At 41.6% G+C, this 22,653-nt stretch overlaps 1 protein-coding gene and 1 long non-coding RNA gene across 3 annotated transcripts in view; one reads left to right on the top strand and one right to left on the bottom strand.

Moving 5' to 3' along the window:
- SHLD1 (shieldin complex subunit 1) overlaps nt 1-22,653 on the bottom strand; it is a 119,343-nt gene that overhangs the window by 80,795 nt on the left and 15,895 nt on the right. The window lies entirely within an intron of this gene.
- On the top strand, nt 76-12,211 carry LOC120868939. The gene is made up of 2 exons (XR_005722348.1): nt 76-268; nt 11,891-12,211. It is a non-coding gene; the product is annotated as an uncharacterized LOC120868939 (long non-coding RNA).

A 22,653-nucleotide genomic window follows, 5' to 3' on the forward strand; every position in this document is an offset into this window, starting at 1 on the left:
GACTCCTTCACCCCCTTGAGTATGAGCTGGCCTGTGACTGCTTTGACCAATAACACAACACAGGTGAATCAAGTTTTTGAGAGGAATGGAAGTTTCTGATTTTTTTGCCTTGAAACACTCATTGTTGGGATTCTCCCTGTAGGAACTCAGCTGCCATGCTGTGAGAACCCTGAGCAACCTGGGCATGGAGAGGCCACACGCAGGCGCTCCAGCCGACAGCCCACCTGAGCTCCCAGTGGATGGCCATCATCAGCTGTCAGTCATCGGGGTAAGCAATCTTGAATATATCAGACCATCCAAGCTCCCATGTAACTGCAATCCTAGCCAACATTATTTGGAGTATAAGAACCACCCATCTGAATCAAGTCAACCCCCAAAACTATGAGAGATAATAAAAAGGTGGTTTCAAACCACTAAGTTTGGGAGGAGCTGGGTAGCAACATAACCAAAACATGACCTCAGATCCAACTGCTGTTAGCGACAGAGACCAGACGTGTCACATATACACGTGAGAAGGACATAAAGTCCAAGGAGTGGCCCAGGAAACAGTGAGTGGAAAAGCCGGTGACAATGGCAGGGTCTAGAACTGCAAGGCTAGGGGTATGAAAGTTCCCAGCTATCTCAGAGATGTCAGTGAAATCAAGTAATCGAATGTTCAGGAGTGGTAAAGCAGAAGGTGGCTTGCTAAACAAATGTAGGCAGGTCTTCAGATGCTATTCCCTGGAACGTGCAATCTTACATGATCATCATCATGGCAGATACTCTCAATAGTGTGTCCAGCACATGTGAACAACGTACTGTGTACTTTATGTACATTATTCTTAATTCTTGAAACAGTCTTGGAAGGTAAGTATGCTTTTCTCTTCCTCCACTCTACCTTCCTTCCTGCCTCCTTTTTTTAATCAAGAGGGTAGTTTAAAAATTTTTTTAATCGCATCATATATTGTTAGATGAAAAAGTTTCCTGCTACTACTTTGAGCAAAAACCCAGAATCCAATCCAGAATTCTGTTTTTGTTTTTCTTCCTAGGTCTTAATATGCTGAAAGACATTCAATAATCCTTTTCCTGGCTAGTTGTAAACAACTTCAACTTCTCATGCCTGTTGAAGGTTGCGTTAATATTTTAAAAGTCATATGTAAGTTTGTGGTCTAATACTGGGAGAGACGAAGTATCTTTCAACTCACCTCCCTTGTTCTAATTCACCATGCAAATGTTTAATGAGTATCTACGATATGGGTACACACCATGTTGCCTCCTCACTAGATTAAATCTGCAAACAGATCATAAGCAGGAAGATTCTATCTGGATGGATTTAAACAGCCTCAGGTCATGGCAAGTGTGGCGGCTACAATTTAGCAGAAGCAAAGACATTTACTTTCTACCATTCTGTAAGTGACAGTCAGTCAGTCGTGTCTGACTCTTTGCGACCCATGCACTGTAGCCCCCAGCCTCCTCTGTCCATGGAATTCTCCAGGCAAGAATACTGGAGTGGGTAGCCATCCTCTTCTCCAGGGCATCTTCCCAACCCAGGGATCGAATCTACATCTATGTTGCAGGCAGATTCTTTGCCATCTGAGCCACCAGGGAAGACCATTCTATAAAGCTCCTGGATATTCAACACAAGACACAGTATTCAGTCAAAGCATGCACTTATTCAGTGCTTCCTGGATGAATAAAAAGCATTAAATAGACAGTAATATGAATGTGTGGAAATGATGTAAGACAACTGTGTTCACTGCAGAATAAGTATGATCAGCTGGTATTATTACAGGTCATACTGACTGTACAAAATTAAGTATATTTTAAAAATTCTCATTGATTGCATTATATAGCCAATTCCAGATTTGTTTTTCCCCAGTTTTGGAACCCCGCTAATTTCTACTTTTGCTCAGGCTGCTACTATCGTGGGATGATTACAGGGAGTTATCACATAATCCACATCCATCAGTTCCAAGTTTGATAAATGCCACATTTCGATCCCTCATTCTTTGAAGGTTGAAATCACGATTAGCCATGGACTTGGCCATAAAGATTAATGATCTTCTCATATTCACAAAATAACTCAAATTCAAATTTAGGAAATTAGCTGAGAGTTTATAGGCAGAGGTAAAGCAGTGGAAAAGTATAGGGTACTTCTGAGATGTACCATGAAAGGAAAAACTCAGCTGTAATCACTTTAAATCATAACTGAGAAGTTACCAATTGCTTATTATAAATAACTATTACCAACAGAGCAATTAAAAAAAATAATTTAAAACTCCACAGGTAATTTTAAGAGTACTCACATTGAGAAAACAGGTCTACTAGTAAAGTTAAAAAAATTTTTTTCTCTAACATCTGATTAATTTGGTTTAATTTACTGTTATTTTAAATGTAAAATAACATGCTAAGTTCTAACCTTTGAGTAATATTTTTTAGTATCTCCAGAATGTATCAATTCTACAGCTAATCTTTTCGTAGAAGATTCTGACAAGGGACAGTAAGAAGACATCTGCTCTTTTCTTGAATGAATTTGTTCATTTCTACATGTTCTGTGCAGCCATGAAAGTTATACTGCCTGGTTTTGTTCCCTCATTTTAAGTTTTATTTAGAACTTTGCATATTTTATTTTCCCAACTGGACCATAAACCCTTTGTGTATAGGACTCATCTATTCTGAGTATTTTATATCACTCTCAACCTAAGAGCATAGAACTTGATACAGAGACAACAATATGAAAAACTGCTTCATTTGACTGGTTAGACCTATAAAAACCATGCCATATATTCTCACAGACTCAGCTCTGCTAAAAGCCGCCCCAAATTAAGTGAGAACCTTCATCATGATTATTTGTAAAGGCTACTTAGGAGCATCTGCAAATACTAATCAAAGCACTCTGCAAATGAGAAGGCATCTACTGACAATCACAACATCAGAAATGAAGAGTTTATATGAGAACAGGATTAGATGATTTGCCTAACAATGTGCTCAAAGTTAGTAGAAAATATATATATTAAGAGCAAATGCTAGGAAGTAATTCTACAGATACTTTGGGTCAGGGTTAATAACTTCTCTGTAAGGGCTCTGTCCCAGTACAAATCACCTTTTTGCTCAGTACTGAGCAACATGAAGGACAAGGCTTGGTCTACTCCTGAAAGGAATTCGGTAAAGAAGACATGGGAGTCCAGAAACACCCTGAGAGGCAGTACTGGTTCTAACAGCAGCAGCAGTAATGGCAGCAAGCCTTATTCAGTGTGATAAGCTCCAGGTGCCTCACTCAGTTCTCAGGACAATAGGAAACAGGCAACCATTCTCATTCTACCAGTGAGGAAATTGAGGAAAGCAGAGCAACTTGTCCAAGGTCAGAAAGCTAGTAGGCATAAACTGCAAGTCAAAGACAAACTACTTCAACTCCCAAAATAAAAGAATGAAGAATACAGTCTTCTAAAGAGTCAGGGCAACATTTGAAAGCAGAGGGAAAGGATAAGAGTAAATAAATAGCAATAAGACAACTGGCTCCCATTTGGAATTGCCCCATACCTTTCACCAAAGTAAAGATTTCAAAGTAAACAAACAAACAAACTATTCCTTAAAAACGCCAGGAGGGACTTCCCTGGCAGTCCAGTGGTTAAGACTCCAGGATTCCACTGCAGGGGCATGGGTTCCATCCCTGATAGGGGAACTAAGATCCTGCATGCCATGTGGCAGAGTCAATAAATATAATACCAGAAGTATCTAATTATATAATCTTGGGAGTAAGAATGATTTTCTAAATATTATACCAAAGTAGAAGCATTGATTGATAAAACTGACTATGTAAGAACTTAAAATCTCTACACACACACACACAATGTATTTATCTGTAATTATCAGAATTTGGAGAAACAAACGGCCATTAATAGGGAGATAGTTAATGAACTTCCCTAGTGGTACAGAGGTTAAGAATCCCCCCATCAATGCAGGGGACATGAGTTCAATCCCTGATCTGGGAATATTCCACGAACTGTGGGGCAACTAAGCCCGCATGCCACAACTACTGAAGCCCACTCGCCTAGAGCCCATGCAGACAAGAGAAGTCACCGCAGTGAGAAGCCTGTGCGCCATGATGAAGCAGCCCCCACTCGCCACGACTCGAGAAAGCCCTTGTGCAGCAACAAACACCCAGCAGAGCCAGAAACAAATAAATCAGGAATCTTTAAAACTGGGAGACAGATAATATATTACAGGATATTTGCACTCCAAAACACTATGCAGACCTTAAAAGGACTGAGATATTAACATTTAACAATGGCTGTGATAGAATGTGGTATTTTAAAAGACAAGTTGCAGAACAATGTTTTTGTCAGAGATATTTTGGGTAAAAATTGTACATAAACAACTGCACTAAAATACATACATTCACATGCATAGATTTACCCACGCTGAGACACGTTTATGGGTACACTATCAAAAACCAAATACACATAACACTACCAGTTACCACTAGGACATAGAAAGGGGGAGGTGAAACTACAGAATGTCCCATTTCTACTTTCTTTTGGCCTGCAGTGTTTTACTTAAAAAAAATATATATATATATATATATAATTTTGGTCACTTTAGAAAAAACAAACTTTAATCAATATATACATTTAATAATCAACAAAGATATGCAGATGATAACACTCAAATGGCAGAAAGTAAAGAGGAACTAAAGAGCCTCTTGATGAGGGTGAAAGAGGAGAGTGAAAAAGCTGGCTTGAAACTCAACATTCAAAAAACTAAGATCATGGCATTCAGTCCCATCACTTCATGGCAAATAGACGAGGAAAAAGTGGAAGAAGTGACAGATTTTATTCTTGGGCTCCAAACTCACTGCAGATGGTGACTGCAGTCATGAAATTAAAAGATACTTGCTCCTTGGATGGAAAGTTAGGACAAATCTAGACAGCATATTAAAAAAGCAGAGACAAAGCACTTATGCTTCAGTTAAAAATAAATAAATTAAAAGAAAAAGCAGAGACATCACCTTGCAGACAAAGATCTGTCCAGTCAAAGCTATGGTTTTTCCAGTAGTCATGTACAGAGTTTGACAATACAAAAGGCTGAGCACTGAAGAATTGGTGCTTTCAAATTGTGGTGCTGGAGAAGACTCTTGAGAGTCCCTTGGATTCCAAGGAGATCAAACCAATCAATCCTAAAGGAAATCAACCCTAAATATTCATTGAAAGGACTGATGCTGAAGCTGAAACTCCAATACTTTGGCCACCTGCTGTGAAGAGCCACCTCATTGAAAAAGACCCTAATGCTGGCAAAGTTTGAAAGCAAAAGGAGAAGAGGGCAACAGAGGAGGAGATGGTTAGATAGCATCACTGATTCAATGGACATGAACTTGAGCAAACTCCAGGAGATGGTGGAGGATAGAGGAGCCTGGTGTCCATGGGGTCATAAAGAGTCAGACATGACTTAGCTACTGAACAACAACATTAAAATTAAAAGGCAAAACTGGAAAAAATAACTGCACTCCTGACGTATAAAGAACTTTCATAAATTAGTAAGAAAAGATGAAAATTCTAATAGAAAGCAATTCATAGAAGAAAAAACATGTCCAAGAAAATGTAGAGAAATGCAAATTAAAACAAGAAATCCTCTATGGCCATACCACCCTGAACATGCCCATCTCATCTGATCTCGGAAGCTAAGTAGGGTTGGGCATGCCTAGTACTTGGATGGGAAAACAAGAAATTATTTTTTGCCTGTGAAAAAATTATCAAAGTATTTTAAAACTGTAATGTTAATGTTGATATAAGTCTGGGGAAAAAGTGATTTTTTTGGCCCCAAAAGCACTGTAGATAAGTGGTATCAAACTGTTTGTATCCTTCTGCAACTTGGTTTTTTTTTGCTCACCATTAATACCCTGGACTTCTCTGGTAGCTCAGACAGTAAAGAATCTGCCTTCAATGCAGGAGACCCAGGTTTGATCCCTGGGTCGGGAAGACCCCCTGGAAAAGGGAACGGTACCCCACTCCAGTATTCTTGCCTGGAGAATCCTCATGAACACACAAGCCTGGTGTGCTTTACGACAGAGCAATTAACACTTTCACTTTCAGTGATTTATGTAAGTTGACACTGTGTGTGTAATAATTACACAGGTAGCTCTTGTTCATTCATCTTAACTGCTATATCATATGCAATTATACATTCACCTTAATTTGTTTATCCATTCTCCTCTGGTAGACACTACTTTGTGTCCATTTATTTTTTCTTCTGTTTTAAGCAATGTTGCAATCCATGTTGCTGTAAATGTATTCTGGAGTACAGGTGCCGAGATTTCTCTATTGAGTGTTTACTGAGAAGAGTAAACTGAATAGGTGGGGCAAAGACTATGAGTATCTTCACTTTGCTCTCCAAGGGCTCATAGAAACTGACCCTACCAACAGCTCTAAGAATTTTATTCCTCTGCATCTCCAGCTCTATTAGCAGACATTAACTTCAGCTTAGCGAATGAATGTAAAATGGTATCTAGTTATTGTTTTCTTTTGCAATTTCTTGATTACTAGTGGGGCTGATTTATATGTTTGCTGGTCATTTGGGTTTTTTTCTTCTGTGAATTGCATCTTCTTATTTTTTTTTTAAAGAGATTTTTATCCCTTTTGTTCTAGAGAACAAACAAGCAATACATACATACATATATATATATATAAAATTTACTGTGATACAGCAATTCTTCTTATAGGAATGTAACTTGAAGAATAATTTAAGGGTAATTTAATTTAATACACAAGAGTTTAATAATTAAATTTAAAAATAAATAATTTAATATACACGGACTCGATGGATGTGAGTCTGAGTGAACTCCGGGAGATGGTGATGGACAGGGAGGCCTGGCGTGCTGCGATTCACGGGGTCACAAAGAGTCGGACACGACTGAGCGACTGAACTGAACTGAACTGAACTGAATCAGAAGGATGTTGAACTCAGCTCTTTATAATAGCAAAACATTAGAAACAGTGAAAATAATCAAGGATAGAGAACTGTTTATTTGTATAATGTTTTTACAAGTTCTTTCAGAGAAATATAAGGCATAAGGAAAAGGTGATCTGACAAGCATTTTAAAAGAAAAAGGATCAGTGTTTCTTGAGATGTCCAACAGGTTTTTTCCTTTGTAAGTTTTACTGAGATAATTAAAGATTCAAATGCAGTGCTAAGAAATATATAGACAGATTTTGTGAACATTTACCCTCCTTCACCTACCGTATTTCAAGTGTAGTATGTTGACATGGATAAATCTAACCATCTTATTCACAGTTCCCAGTTTTCCTTAAAATCATTTATGTGTATCTACACAATTTTATCACATGCATAAGTTCACATATCCATTCACAGTCAAGATATAGAATACTTCCCTCACCACAAGGATCCCTTATGTTGCTCTCTATGCTGCTGCTGCTAAGTCGCTTCAGTTGTGTCCGACTCTGTGCGACCCCATAGATGGCAGCCCACCAGGCTCCTCCGTCCCTGGTATTCTCCAGGCAAGAATACTGGAGTGGGCTGCCATTTCCTTCTCCATGTTGCCCTCTATAACCAGGCCCATATCCCTCTGTCTACCCCAATGTCCATGTCATCCACTAATCTGTTCTCCAATTTCTAAAACTAATATTTCAAAAATATTATATAAATGGAATACAGTATAGGAATTAGCCATTTTTCCCACATAGCCTAATTCCCCAGTGATTTACCCAAGCTGTTGTGCATATGGCTAGTTCATTCCTCTTTACTGCAGAGCTGTGTTCCACGGTGTGAATGCACCACACTTTTAACAATTCTCCTGTTGAAGGATATCTGAGTGGTTCAAGTTTTTAGCTATTATGAATAAACCTGCTATGAACATTCCTGTATGGGATGGGTTTTTGCACAAATCTAAGTTTTCATTTCTTTCAGAATTTTTTAAACGTCTAAGAATGCACATGTGGTAACTGCTAAAACATTTTCCAGAGTGGCTGAACCATTTTACATCCCCACCAGCAATGCACACATGACCCAGTTTCTCTATCTCCTCATCAGCATTTGGTACTGTCATTATTTTCTATCTTAGCATTCAGATAGGTATCATTATGGTTTTAATTTATATTTCCCTGTGGCAAATGATGTTGAACATATTTTTCACATCAGAGAAACGTCTCTTTTGTCCATTTTGTAATTGGATTATTTTTTTTCTGTTGAGTTTTGAGAGTTTTTTTAATGTACTCTAGAGATAGTACTCCTTTGTCAGGTAACAAACTTGCAAATACTTTCTCCCTGTTTCTTATCTTTTCACCCTCTTCATATGGGCTTTCACAGAGCAAAAGCTTTTAACTTCAATGAGGTTCGACTCATCAATTTTTTTGGCTATTGTATTTTCATTGTACCATTTACATTTGCTTATTTTCCTAATTGTTTGCTAAGATTTTCTATTTTTCATTTATTTTCAGAGAACTTGTAATTGATTATCAAGCATCTTTATATTGGTTAATTTAAAGCCCTTGTCATTTAATACCAAATCTGTGATTCATCGCACTGTTGGTGTGTCGTTGTGACTTTTCAGCTCTTGGTATGTATGACGGGTGATTTGGGGTTGTATCCTGAACATTTTGTCTGTTATGTTTTAAGAATATTTTTTAGAGAAGCCTCCATTTCCTTCTTCAGGGGGTCTTCCTGACCAAGGGATTGAACCCTGGTCTCCTGCATTGCAGGCAGATTCTTTACTGTCTGAGCCACCAGGAAAGCCCTAGGGAATCTTGGTCTTATTTCAAAATCCTTCATTTTAGCAGACAACCCTTTTCTTTAGGTTCAGCATGCAGGTTCTGGCCTGCTTTCTGTGGGCTGTGATCTGATTTTCAGATTCTGCGTTTCATTTTGGTTTGTCTGGTGCTCCTGAGGACACTACAGGTCCCTGCCAGTATTGTCTGAAGGCCTGGCCTGGCCTACAGGTGTTCCTTGGCAGGGGGAGATCTCAGGCCCTGTGGCAGGCTTCCCAGGCAGGCTGCTTGTGGAGGTAGGGTTCCCCTTTCCAGTGCCCCCTTCTTTACTGCCCCCCAGCTGCTCCAGTGAATGTGGGTGAAGGAGGGGAGTCTCAAGCCCATGAAGATAAAGAGACTTCCCAGGCTAGGTCACTTACAGTGCTAGCAGAACCCCTGTTTATGCCTCCTGGATGCCTAGGTCTGGCTTAGTAGGGGAGGGGCATCTTGCGCCCAGTGGAGGAGAGTGCTTGTCTTGGTTATTTACTGTTATGGGTCCCCTATAGATGACCCCTTGCTGGGAGCTGGGTTTTCCTGATACTTTTGGATGGACAATGAGTCAATTGTGGGAAGAGATGATCCTATGTGACCCCTTCCTGTTGCTTGATGTAGGTCAGGGTGTACCCGTCCTGGCACCTTCTCTATGCTGCTCCCTCAGTCTTAGGACCCCCAGACCAATTCATCCTCTTCATACCACTGCAAATGCTCTCCTTTGGTTGTCACTTGTGTTTCCAGGGTTTGTAATTATACTTAGCAGAGAAAAGCAGGAAGAAATGGATCTACACTATTTTGTCAGATTACAGAGTTTTTAAATTTCTTACCTTTTATTGCTTCTATAATTTCATCAACAAGGCATTTCAGAAAGAGACACAACTTTAACTTGGCAAATGTGCAAAACAAAACAAAAAATCCGATAGCATTCTTTGTATTTGTATTCTACCCTAAGAATAATCAACACATGTGAAAAGATGCACTAACTAGGCCTAATTAACAAGTTAGCTTCTTCTCAGACTTCAAATGAGTAAAATGATCTCTAACAACTTTGTTTCAAGGTGCAAAAAACTGCAAATAATGAATTACAAAGGCATGCAAAAAACTGTAAAGAATGAATTACAAAGGTTTACAAAGGCTTGGAAGATCCCATGGATGAAGGAGCCTGGTGGGTTACAGTCCATGGAGTTGGGAGCAGTCGGACACGACTGAGTGACTTCACTTTCACTTTTTACTTTCATGCATTGGAGAAGGAAATGGCAACCCACTCCAGTGTTCTTGCCTGGAGAATCCCAGGGATGGGGAGGCCTGGCGGGCTGCCATCTGTGGGGTCGCACAGAGTTGGACATGACTGAAGCAACATAGCAGCAGCAGCAGCAACATACGGATACTGTGTGTGCATGCTAAGTTGCTCTGGTTGTGTCCAGCTCTTTGTGAGGCCACAGACTGTAGCCCGCCAGGCTTCTCTGAGGCAAGAATACTGGAGTGGGTGGGATGCCCTCCTCCAGGGATCTTCCCGACCCAGGGATCAAACCCTGGTCTCTTTATGTCTACCTGCATTGACAGGTAGGTTATTTATATATGGTATGTTTAAATTCTTTTCCTCTGCAAGGATCAGAAACATTAAAAAATAGCCACTAGAGGGCAGAAGACTCAAACTCTGCCCCACAGCAAGAGTTTGCTGGGCAAACTGCCAAACTCCAGAACCAGAGCGGCTGCTTAAACCTTACTGGCTAAAATACATGGGATACTATTTTAACCCATTCTTCACCAAACTCTACTTCCCAAATGGCATTGGCCATGGATAACTTCCTCATCTTTGTATCTATATTGTGCATAATATGCCCTAATGTTTCCCAAAAAGTTCTTTGTAACTAGACATAACAATTACTGAATATATTGTAGAGAAACACAGCTAAACTTCTTTCCTTTTTTTGTTTTTAGAATTTAAATTTTCCACTTGTATTATTTTGTAAGCAGGAAAAAACTCACAATACTATAACATATACTTTCTCAAAAAAAAAAAAAAAAAGAATGCAGTTTTCTTAAGAAAAGAGCTTTAAAAGGCAGTCATTAGGAATATCCTTAAAACTATAATCTCATGTACTACAACTAGATCTTTGCTGAAAAAATATGAAGGAAACAACTCTACTTGAAACATACTTCATGATGGGAAAATGTGGTGATAATTCTCTACTCTCAGTAGCATTACATCTCCTCACAGATGTTCTGTTTCCGTGTGATTTTCTTACCAAAAAATAAAAGGAAAAAAGAAAGACTGGGGGCTTTAGAGAGAGACCAGTTTGGGCTAATCTGAATACTTTTTTTTTGTTTTTTTTAACCATGCCTTGGGGCTTGCAGGGTCTTAGTTCTCTGACTAGGGATTGAACCCGCGCCCTCAGCAGTGAAAGCCCAGAATTCTAACCACTAGGACACCAGGGAATTCCTTGAACACTTTTCAAATCAGAGTTGGGCAAATCTACAGGACTTACATGAGAATGCATGCTATTTAACATATACTATTTCTTGTCCTACAGTACCCATAAGCTCAGTCCCAGCTTAAATTTGACAGTAAAGTTATAAACTGCTGGTCGAAGTACTGTGATACTTAATATCTATTTTAAAATCTTGTCAAATTTCACTTAATGTGTTGTTCACTTATTCAGCCAGCCTCCACTGAGGAGGCTCCACCTACTATGTGCCAGTCACTGTGCTTTAGACCAAGCAGAGAGCTAAACCAAGAACCCAGAGAGGCAAGCATCAGAGTCCCAGGAATGAATTAAAGCACATTTATCCTTAACAGTTATGTTCCAATAAGCTGTGTTCTTATAACTTTGAGCATATTAGCAAAACCCAGCTCTATCAAAATCTCCAAGGAGCTTATGGGTCAGGAAAGAAAGGGCAGTCACTCAGCCAAAAAAATAATATATATATATATATATGATTTACAGCTTCAAAGGGCAAAGAGCCAAGAATACAAAGTGTTCCATAGCCAGATAAGAAAATTTTTCTGTTCAGACAGAGCTATCAAGAATTCCATCCATTCCAGCAAAGTTAAAAATCCCGGCTTTGTTTCCCTTCGATTTTAACATAAGAAGGTGGATCTATCCTTGTGTAAGAAATTTATTCAAAAAGGCAATGCTTTCTTTCTGATTGGTCTACAGATAGAGCTTCTTCAACAATGGAAAGATGAGAGGCTGACGAGGGAACTCAGCGGCCAGTGGACACAATGCTGGTCAACAAACCAGAGTCCCAGCGGCCTGAGAGAGTGCTGAGACTGCTGTGAAGATACTGCTGTGAAGCCTCTTAGCAGAAAGAGGCTCACACGGACTCTGCAAAAGACGTAACTGCAAATATTTAAGACAAAATTACTTAGTAGTTATTCACATCTTGATGTCTGCCTTAAAGTCAACATGACCCAGATTTGAGTCTCAGTTTAAAGGCAGAGGAACCAGAGATCAAATTGCCAACACCACTGGATCATCAAAAAAGCAAGAGAGTTCCAGAAAAACATCTACTTCTGCTTTATTGACTATCCCAAAGCCTTTGACTGTGTGGATCACAAGAAACTGTGGAAAATTCTGAAAGATGGGAATACCAGACCACCTGACCTGCCTCTTCAGAAATCTGTATGCAGGTCAGGAAGCAACAGTGAGAACTGGACATGGAACAACACACTGTTTCCAAATAGGAAAAGGAGTACGTCAAGCCTGTATATTGTCACCCTGCTTATTTAACTTATATGTAGAGTACATCATGAGAAACACTGGGCTGGATGAAGCATAAGGTGGAATCAAAATTGCTGGGAGAAATAACAATAACCTCAGATATGCAGATAACATCACCTTTACGGCAGAAAATGAGGAAGAACTAAAGAACCTCTTGTTGAAAGTCAAAGAGGAAAGTGAAAAAGTTGGCTTAAAGCTCAACATTCAGAATAAGATCATGGCATCCAGTCCCATCACTTCATGGCAAATAGATGAGGAAACAGTGGAAAGAGTGGTTGACTTTATTTTGGGGGGCTCCAAAATCACTGCAGATGGTGATTGCAGCCATGAAATTAAAAGATGCTTGCCCCTTGGAAGAAAAGCTATGACCAACCTAGACAGCTTATTGAAAAGCAGAGACATTACTTTGCCAGCAAAGGTCCACCTAGTCAAAGCTATGGTTTTTCCAGTAGTCATATATGGATGTGAGTTGGACTGTAAAGAAAGCTGAGTGCCAAAGAACTGATGCTTTTGAACTGTGTTGGAGAAGACTCTTAAGGGTCCCTTGGACTGCAAGGAGACCCAACCAGTCCATCCTAAAGGAGATCAGTCCTGAGTGTTCATTGGAAAGACTGATGTTGAAGCTGAAACTCCAATACTTTGGCCACCTGATGCAAAGAGCTGACTCATTTGAAAAGACCCTGATGCTGGGAAAGATTGAAGGCAGAAGAAGGGGATGAAAGAGGATAAGATGGTTGAATGGCATCACCGACACAATGGACATGAGTTTGAGTAAACTCTGGGAGTTGGTGATAGACAGGGAAGCCTGGCGTGCTGCAGTCCATGGGGTCACAAAGAGTCGGATATAACTGAGCAACTGAACTGAACAGAACTGAACTTTCCATATTTTGGGGGGTAACATGTTAATATGTTACATACTGACCTTTCTATGACTCTGTTTTCTTATGGGTAACATAGAGATCATAACAGTTTCTATTTCTTGGGGTAGTTCTGAGAATCAGAAGGAACCAAGCATGTAAAAAGCACAGCACAGTGCCTAGAATGCAAGTGTAAATAAATGATAAACTACTGATCTTCCTGTCTCCTTTTAATTGTATAAAGTCTTCTCTGTCCTACAAATACATGATGATGAATGCAACTAGTGATAGTGTATGTTCGTTTCCACTGAGTTGTTTCCTCAAACTGTAGGAAGACACAGCTGAGTGACAAGTCATGAATGAACATTCACTTGAAAAAGCCCCTGAAGAGAGCTATGCATCAGACCATGGGGCCACTTATGTATGGTTGAACTGAAGATATAAATGCATGTCTCAACGGGATCAAGACCTGTTTTTTATAACTGTAACTGCAGGCAGAGTGCACAGAAGTAAACCAATCTCTTCTCCCCCTGCCAATGACCTTGACACTCAAAAGTAAAGATGATGAGAGATGGCACAGATCATAAACAGCATTCTTGCGCCTTAAAAATAATTCTATTAATATTCAATTATCATTTCTACTGACTGTTTAGCATCTACAATTTAGCAAGTTAAAATACAAAACTATATATTTTTATTTTAAAAAAAGAGAGATAGAAAAGTCAGTTGAAGTAGCTTCTATGAGGGTCACCAAGGAAATAGGGGTTGCCCGGTCACTATGTGACTTTGGGTGACTTTCTTCATTATCCTGGGGTTCAAGTTCCCCTTACAGAAAACAAGACAACTAGGAGAGCTTGGTGGGTTTTTTCTTTTTTTATATATATTTATTTTTATGTATTTATTTGGCTCCACTGGGCCTTAGTAGTGGCATGCAGGATCTTCAGTCTTCATTGTGGCACGCAGGATCTTTAGATGCAGCCTGTGGGATCTAATCCCCTGATCAAAACTGGGCCCCCGACATTGGGAGCTCGGAGTCTTAGCCACTGGACAACTGGGAAGTCCCAAGCTTTGTGATTTTCAAACCTTTTGTTGGTCCTGACATCCTTTCTTCCAGTGAATGATTATGTGGAAGCTGATATGGATGAGCAGGAGTGGAGAGTCCAGGGCCCCTATAAGCTCACTACTGTCTCCAGTCCTGACCTGTAGCTCCCAAAGGGCTGCCTGGAGCACAGTTGGGGTACTCTGGCTCATAAGCTGTACCACTCTCTAACTCTGTAGGGCTTAATCATGTACACTTATGGTTTATCCTTCACTCTCCAGGCCACACAATTAGGACATACTGCTGCCTTCCAACTGGGGCAAGAAGTTCAAAACCCATTTAGAATTTGAAAATTAAGCATAGATGGCTGGATCTGCATAACTAAATCCAGGAAGTGGTAACAAATGCAGAGATGCATTGCCATGAAGAATACTCAAACCTTCCAAATAAAACCCATTAACTTGACATGTGATAGGAAGTTTCAGATTTTGCTCCATGATTTCTCAGAGAACAGGTTCATCAGTCTCCTTCCTTCCCTTCCTGACTATATCTTAGATCCAATTTAGAGGATGCTGAGCCATTAACCACTAGGTTGGATCCTATTTAATGCAGCTATAAAGAAAATATCTTTAACATTATATCCATGTCTGAAATATACCAACTCCTGTTTAAAATGATAATACCACATCCAGAATTCTATAATTACTATGTAAATTCTATTTTGAGATTTTAAATTTAAGAGCTTATAATTTCTTACAGAAATAAAATTTGCAAGAATTATAAATGGATTTTGCACACAGGAAAAAGACATCCTTATCTGCTCTTAATAAATTCCTTGGATGAAATGCCTAACTACACAGGATATAAAATGGCCTTTGAAGACTGGGATGTTGACAGATTCCAAAAGAAGAATAAGAAGCATCAAACCACTATTTACTTTAAATTTATAGCCACTCGTTAGCAGGGCCCTTAGTCATCAAAGACACTATGTTTAATATTCAACTTGCTGTATACACTCAACCAATTTCCCCAGCAACTGCTCTTGGAAGTTCAAGTTGAGTAAAGGACTGAAGTTTCCCATATCCACACTGCAACATCAAAGCAACAAATGCAGAACGCCTTGCATTAGAACGCATTGTGGGTGCTCTCCAGCACAAAGATTTGCGAGGGCCCTGATGACACAGGCCACATGAGCTACCCAGAATTTATTAAGCTAGAGTGGTACACACAAGACTGTCTCCAGGAAGTCTTTGTGATCTTGAGTTTGAGAGGTTTCTCCAAGACTATTTGCCATCAGATTTGGGCTTCCATCCTGTTTACTGTATGCTTTCTTTGAGCCCAGTAACAAAAGACAAAGGGAACATGTATCTAAGAGGCAGGGAGCTCAAGTCCATCAGCTAACTGACAGGTTCAATTCATTAATCTCTGGAGTGGACTGGTGCTGACTAGGGACACAAGAGTACATGCGAGGAGAGTGTAGCTAAGGCACTAAGGCCTGACTTAGCATAGGAACAGGCCTGACAGGAATGGCAGACTTGTGTTAATGAGTAGTTAGACACCAGCAGGGGCCTGTAGTCAGCTGGTTTGTTCCTGCACAGCCTTGCCAGTTGTTAAAATACTGTAATACTGCTGAAGTGAAGTGAAGTGAAGTAAAGTTAAGTGAAGTTGCTCAGTTGTGTCCGACTCTTTGCGACCCCATGGACTGTAGCCTATCAGGCTCCTCTGTCTAGGGGATTTTCCAGGCAATAGTGCTGGAAAGAGTGGATTGCCATTTCCTTCTCCAGGGGATCCTCCCGATCCAGGAATCGAACCTGGGTCTCCCGCATTGCAGGCAGACGCTTTACCGTCTGAGCCACCAGGGAAGCCCCAAGTGGTTGTTAAATATTTTGAACAAATATCGCAGACATCAGATTACACAGTCCTGAAAAGGAGGTACAGAAGCCTTGAGAGAAGCTGGCAGGAAAGTGGACCAGGACATCTCAAGGGGACTTTTAGAGAGCATGAAGCAAACAGTATTTCAGGAGGACCTTCTTGACATGCGGGTCTTCTGCGTGATCGCCCCAGGAAGTGCAGAGGGAGGGCGTTTTGTAATCCTGTGCCTGGTGGAGGTGACAAGTTGCTGCTTGCTCCCGGCACTTCATGGGAAATGGCTCATTGGTCACTTCATGTTAGATAATCTCTGTTTATTTAGACAGAGCCTGGCCTCACCTGCCTTAGATACCCAGATAGAACTGAATAACATTCTAATACTAATTTTCCTGACTAATACTTCTTGGAAATCTCAGTCCTTTGCCACCAGCCTCCTGCCCCAGGGCACAGGCAGTGAGACGGCAGCTGGACGTAAAGAGATAAGAGCAGAGGACTATCCCTTCTGAATCGCTCAAGCAGGAGCAGTGGGGAAACAAGTCACTGCCCAGGAATGAGGAAGAGTCTTGTGTGAGGTGAGGTGGGAGGAGGGAGAGCAGGGCTTCCTCCAGAAGCCGGGTCAGTGACAGGCCCCCAGCAAAGGCAGCTGCACAGGGACACAGGGTCCTTACAGAAGGAGCCAAGCCGGAGCCAGACAAGCACAGCTCACAAGGACAGGGAGCGAGTCGCAGGGTGGGTGCGCCCGATGCAGGTGACCCCTGGTGACTGTAACTGGAAACCTTTGCCTGTTCACCAGTGCCTGGAAGAACAGTTTCCCAACAACACACAGAAACAAAATGCAAACCAAGAATGAAGTCAGCTTGGGAAGTGGATGTGCTGAGGAGCTGTGACAGGGTGACCACCATAAGGACACTCACAGATACTGGCATGCAGACCGGCCAAGATTCTGACAAACTGTGGGTCCAGAGGTACTGGGCCAACACATGGACCGGAGTCTCCAGAGGGCTATGGAACCACAACCAGCAAGAACATGCAGCGAAGGGAGGAAACGCCCTCCCTCTGCACTGCCTGGGGAGATCACACAGAAGCAATAGCAAATGCACAGCTCAGGTCAGAGCAGACCCCATCAGGCTGGGCACTTGAAGCAGTGGCTCCCCGAGAGGTTGGGGCTGTCCACCCCATGTTCCTGGCCTGGTAACAGCCAGACTACCAGTGACAACCTAAGTTTACTTTGTAGAAAATCTTCTCACAATAGGCAGCTCTGGAATGTTTACAACAAAATAACCAGCTTTCCGTGTAAGCATCCCTCAGTGATGTTAGAATGAAGTCCTTCTGTGGCAGATAAACCTGAGCCCCAATTATTTCCCTACAGCATAAACTATTAGATGCAGGCTGTTAAACAAAGATGGTTGCCTCTCGTTGGACCGCAATGTACTGTCCCCCTGTTTCTTGTAGGCAAGACTCCAGATTCCGTGACTTTCCGGACTTCCAGAGAGCAGATGTGAACTTTCTCAAAGGAGGAGCAGCCAAGAAACCACCTGAGGCAAGACTAAAGGGACCAGGGAAGCTCATCCAGATTAGGAGACCTGAGACACTGCACACACCCTAGTCTTGTCAGCAACCAAACACTGAAGTATTGTTATAAAAGTGAGGTGAAGTCCTCAGTCTGACTCTTTGTGACTCCATGTACTGCAGCCCACCTGGCTCCTCCATCCATGGGGTTTTCCAGGAAAGGGTACTGGAGTGTGTTGTCATTTCCTTCTCCAGGGAATCTTCCCAACTCAGGGATCAAACCTGGGTCTCCCGCATTGTAGGCAAACGCTTTACCATCTGAGCCACCAAGCTTTGTTATAAAGTGAAGTCGCTCAGTCATGTCCGACTCTTTGTGACCCTACCAGGCTCCTCCATCCATTGGGTTTTCCAGGCAAGGGTACTGGAGTGGGTTGCCATTTCCTTCTCCAGGGAATCTTCCCAAGCCAGGAATTGAACCCCGGTCTCAACACATTGTAGGCAACGCAAGCTTTGTTATAAAACTCCTCATCAAATCCTCTCAGGTTGGGACACATAGTTTTTGAGGCAGGAGCCTGCTGTGTCCCTCTTTGCCTAGCAAAGCAATAAAGCTTCACTTTTCTACTCCACAGACAGGCTAAGCTATTGACATCAGCTTCACCTAATTCAGTGTTGCCTATGACTCTGAACACTCACACTGTCATCCATAGTCAATCTTCCAAAGTCATCCACAACCAGCCTTAAGCAATGTGTGGGGGGAGGGGAGTGGAGACATTTTATGTTATGATCAACTTCAGTACCAAATCCACAGGGCCTGTCTCATAATGAAATCATAATAATAACAGTTAGCATTTACTTATCCGTTTTTTTTTTTAATTTTGTTTTTGAGGGTTTTCTTGTTAGTGTGTCCTGTTTTTTGTGGGGTTTTTTTGGAGGGTTTTTATTTTCAAAACCTGCCATCCTGAAATTTATGTTCTAGTTGGGGGAGACAAATTAACAATAAAATATATAAGGTGCCCAATGGCACTATGGGCTTTGGAAAAGAATAAAGCCATAAAGGGAAGAATAAAGAATAAAGGGAAGGATGTGATGAGGAAGCATTGGCAGGAGAGAGGCAAGGATAGACCTCTCTGAAGGGTGAGCTTGGAGGGCAGCAGCCCAGGCCGGTGTGGAGGTGGGTAGGGTGGTACAAGGTAAGGTCAGAGAGGCCAGGCCCGGGACCCAGGGGCATGGCTCCAGGTAAGTCTTGGTTGTTGTTGTTGTAGTGGTTTTAGTCACTAGACCCCTTGGACTGCAGCCTGCCAGGCTCCTCTGCCCATGGGATTTCCCAGGCAAGAATACTGGAGTGGGTTGCCATTCCCTTCTCCAGGGGAATCTTCCCGACCCAGGGATCGAACCCAGGTCTCCTGCACTGCAGGCAGATGCGTTACCCTCTGAGCTACCAGGGAAGGAGGTCGTGTCCAACTCTTCTGCAACCTCATGGACTGTCCCATTAATTGTAGCCACCAGGCTCCCTGGTGGCTTATTTGGTACAGCGTCTGCCTACAGTGTGATAGACTGGGTTCAATCCCTGGGTCGGGAAGATCTCCTGGAGGAGGGAATGGCAACCCACTTTGGGGGGCTTCTCTTGTAGCTCAGTCAGTAAAGAATCTGCCTGCAGTGCAGGAGACCCGGGTTCAATCCCTGGGTTGGGAAGATCCCCTGGAGAAGGAAATGGCAACCCACTCCAGTATCCTTGCCTGGAAAATCTCATGGACAGAGGAGCCTGGTGGGCTGCAGTCCATGGGGTCTCAAAGAGTTGGGCACGATTGAGCGACTAACACTTACTTACTTAGGCTCCTCTGTCCATGATATTTCCCAGGCAAGAAAACTGGAGTGGGTTGCTGTTTCCTTCTCCAGGGGATCTTCCTGACCCAGGGACAGAACCCATGTCTCCTGCATTTCACAGGGACTGTCTACCATTGAGTCACCTGGGAAGCCCAAGTCCTATTAAGTTTGGATTAAGTTCTGAGTCAGATGAGAAGCTACCAAGGGACTAACATAATATGACTTACATTTTAAAAGGATCCTTTGGTGTGTTAAGAAGAAACTGTAGGAGGATAGATTACATGTGGGAAAAGCTAGTTAGGAGATTTAACAATAATCCAGAAGACAGATGACAGTAGCAGGGACCAAGGTGTAGCAGTGGAGATGACATAGTCTAGATTTACCCTGAAGGCGAATTGACAGGATTTGCTGATGGACTGGATATGAGATTAAAGAGAAAGAAAGAAGTTGAGGATGACTCCTAGGATTCTGCCTAAGTGAGCAAAAGGATGGAAGCAGTTTTTTGAGGTGAGAGAGTCTCAAAGAACAGGTACGTATATGTATACATGAAGGGGTAAAGGAATCAGGAATTTGGTTTAGGGTATGTATTGTGGCTCAGCAGGTAAAGAATCCGCCTGCAATGCAGGAGCCCTGGGTTCAATCCTAGGGTTGGGAAGATCCCATGGAGAAAGGAAAGCCTGGAGAATTCCATGGACTGTATAGGCCAAGGGGTCGCAAAAAGTTAGACACCACTGAGCAACTTTCACTTCATTTCATGTCAAATTTGGAAACTCTAATAGAAATCTAAGCGATGACTAAAGAGAAATTCTTTTACCCAAAGCTCTGTTGCCTCATCTCCAGTACTGCTTATTTACATTTTTCCCCCATGCACTCCTGTTCATTTCTCCATGCCGAACGTCTTAAACCACATCCTGCCTCTCTAGCCATGTTGAAACACCTGTTTTGTTTTGTTTTTTTTTTCTTTTTTTAAAGAATCACCGTGAGTGTGCTTATTGGTTGGTGACATTTAAGTACATAGTCTAAATTTCAAGCCAGAGATCCAAGCTGGAGAGAGAAATCTGGGACTCAGCAGGGCACTGAGGGCATTTAAGGCCCTGACACCGGATAAAATCACTCAGGAAGTGTGTGATGACAAAGTAAAGAGCTGACGACTCAGCCCCAGGCTCTCCAACACGTAAGGGCTGGAGAGGAAGGAATCAGGCAAAAGAGACTAAAAATAAATAGACAAGTAAGAAGATGCTGCTTCCCTGAAAGCCCAATGAAGAAAGAATTCAAGAAGGAAAAAAGTCAGTGCTGCTGACAGATCAAGAAGGAGAAGGCTTAGGAACTTCCCTGGTGATGCAGTGACTAGGAATCCATGCTCCCAATGCAAGCAGTATGGGTTTGATCCCTGGTCAGGGAACTAGATCCCACATGCTGCAACTAAGGGTCCCATGTGCCAGCAACTAAGACCTGGAGCAGCCAAATAAATAAATATTTAAAGAAAAGAATAAGAAGAAGGCTTTTGATCTAACAATGACCTTGACAAGAGCTATTTCCAAGGAGTGATGGAGCTAGAAGCCAGGTTGGAGGGTTTTAGGAGAAACAAGGAAAAGAGGAACTGGAAACAGCAAGTGTAGATGACTCTCTTGAGGGTTTTTCTGTAGCAGAGAACAGAGGAATGAGATTATAACCAGAGGAGGATTTGGGGTCTAGGGTGGATATTTTGTGAAGATGGGAGCTATTAAAACATGTCTGTACAATCATGAGAATGACCAGTAGAGAAGAAACCCATGATGCAGGAGATTACCAGAAGTGCCAGTGTTGAGCAGATGAAAGTAGACAGGAAGAGAAGACTAGACAGGGACGGGTCTCCCACAGAAACAAGAGGAAATAGGGAAGGAAGCTGATGGGTGTGGGGTGGGAGGGTGTGCTCATTCTCTTCGGAGAGCTTCTGTTTTCTTGATGAAATAGGAAACCAAGAGCAGCTGAGAGAAAGGTTGAAGGAGGTAATGGGGATTTGCAAAGAGAGGAGAAAATTCTACACAGTGACCCAGGAGGGTGAACATTTTGGGGGAAAACTGTGTGATGGATGAGCAACAAGGAGGCTCCACTTGAGGTGGGAGGCTATGAATTTAAATGGAACTTGTCATGAAGATGTAGAGAAAAGGGAACACTTATATCTTGTTGACGAGAATGTAAATTGGTGCAGCCACTAATGTGTGGAGTTTAGCCACTCCACACTAAAACAGTATGGAGTTTTCTTAAAAACCTAAAGCAAACTGTCATATGACCCCAAAATTCCACTCCTGGGTATACATCTGAAAAAAACAAAATCAGCAATTCAAGAAGATATATGTACGCCAATATTCACAGCAGCACTACTTATAATTGCTAAGATATGGAAGCAACTGAAGTGTCCATCAACAGATGAATGAGAAAAAAAGTTGGAATATGTATATACCATGGAATACTACTCAGCCATAAACAAGGGCAAGATTTTGCCATTTGCAACAACATGAATGGACTTGGGGAGTATCAGGCTAAGTTAAATGTCAGACCACTTATATACATAGCATTTAAAAAATAAAACAAACTAGTAAGTATAACAAAAAAGAAACAGATACACAGATATAGAGAACAAACTAGTAGTTACTAGTGGGGAGAAGAGGAGGAGGGGTAAGATGCAAAGAGGATTAAGTGGTACAAGTTATTATGCAAAAAATAAATACACTATAAGAATATACCATATAATGGGGAATATCACCAATATCTTATAACAGCTGTAAATGGAGTATAACCTTTAAAAATTTTGAATCACTATGTTGTATACTTGTAACTTATATAATATTGAATGTCAACTATACTTCAAATTATTTAAAAAAAGGAGTCTTGTCACCATGGTGGTGTGTTAAGAGGCCCAGGAGCTAAACGCATGAAGAGCTGGGTTTCCAAAGCCCACCATGTGCCAGGCATTATGCCTCATACATTTTGACTCTCATTATGGCTCCCCCATGAGAAGGTAGGCATTACTATCTCCATTTTACAAATGAGGAAACCTACACAGAGAGGCCAAATGATGTACCCAAACCACAGAAAAAAGCAGAACCAGAATTCAAACC

The sequence above is a fragment of the Oryx dammah genome, unplaced genomic scaffold, assembly GCF_014754425.2.
Source record: "Oryx dammah isolate SB20612 unplaced genomic scaffold, SCBI_Odam_1.1 HiC_scaffold_10, whole genome shotgun sequence".
Lineage (NCBI taxonomy): Eukaryota > Metazoa > Chordata > Mammalia > Artiodactyla > Bovidae > Oryx > Oryx dammah.